Source organism: Apodemus sylvaticus, chromosome 2 (assembly GCF_947179515.1).
Source record: "Apodemus sylvaticus chromosome 2, mApoSyl1.1, whole genome shotgun sequence".
NCBI lineage: Eukaryota > Metazoa > Chordata > Mammalia > Rodentia > Muridae > Apodemus > Apodemus sylvaticus.
Genome location: NC_067473.1, coordinates 117141028 through 117142062, shown reverse-complemented (window position 1 = coordinate 117142062; position 1035 = coordinate 117141028). Strand labels below are relative to the sequence as shown.

Below are 1035 nucleotides of genomic sequence, written 5' to 3'. Positions count from 1 at the left end.
TAGAGTTTCATGTAGCTCAGGCTGGGATTGAGTTTCTTATGTAGCCCAGATTGGCCTCGAACTTCTGATTCTTCTGCCTCACAAGTGCTGGGATTTGTCAGGTGCTACAGCATCCAGATGAAATTCCAATGTAACTAAGTGTCCTGAATTTTGTTCAGCAAACCCACAAGTGAGATTGGCAGCTGCCTGCTAGAGGCAGAGAAAGAAAGGAGACAGAAAAAGACAGTGGGGTAGTGCTGCCGGAAGTCTCTGAAAGTGTGCCCAACATGGCGTTGGAGCGCAAGACTAAATTATCTGAGAACCTGCTGTGCATGAAGTTCATGCAAAGGGGCCTGGACTCGGAAACCAAGAAACAACTAGAAGAGGAGGAGTGGGGCACGATCAGTGACGAGAGCACTGGTACGAGGATTTGCCGGAGTCGAAGGAGAAAGAGTGTCATCATAGAAGAGCAGAGCTTCTCCTTGTGTGAAGACCCTCTCTATGGAAGGATGCATTTCAGAGGGCTTAATCCTGACGTTGAGAAGTTAATGCTTCAGATGAAGTCTAAGAACAGAGCAGCGGCTGCAGCAGAAGATGAGACAGGAGAGGCTGATGTGTCAGATGAAGAGATGGCAAGAGGATATGAGACTTTGGTGGGAACAATTGGAAAAAGGCTTGCCAAGAAAAGGGACCGAAACAATTACAAAGAAGATGAAAATGGAACTATAAAAGCCATTAAGACTAAGAAGATGTTCTTAAAGCCTCAAGACTAAAATGGATGCCTCCGATACAGTGGATGCCTGTGAGCGCAGCATGGTCCGAACTCATCCTTCTGTCATCTGTACTGGTTAAAGCACTGTTCCCTTCTAAAGAAATGCTTGGGAGGCAGAGGCAGGAGGATTTCTGAGTTCGAGGCCAGCCTGGTCTACAGGGTGAGTTCCAGGACAGCCAGGGCTACACAGAGAAACCCTGTCTTGAAAAAAAAAAAAAAAACCAAAAAAAAGAAAAGAAAAGAAAAAGAAATGCATAATTTCGGAAATGTGGTGTTCTTGAGAC

The 1035-nt window shown here is 45.7% G+C and overlaps 1 pseudogene; it reads left to right on the top strand.

Moving 5' to 3' along the window:
• Positions 1 to 266: 266 nt before the first annotated feature.
• LOC127677522 (M-phase phosphoprotein 6-like) lies at positions 267 to 752 on the top strand (annotated as a pseudogene).
• Positions 753 to 1035: the final 283 nt, after the last annotated feature.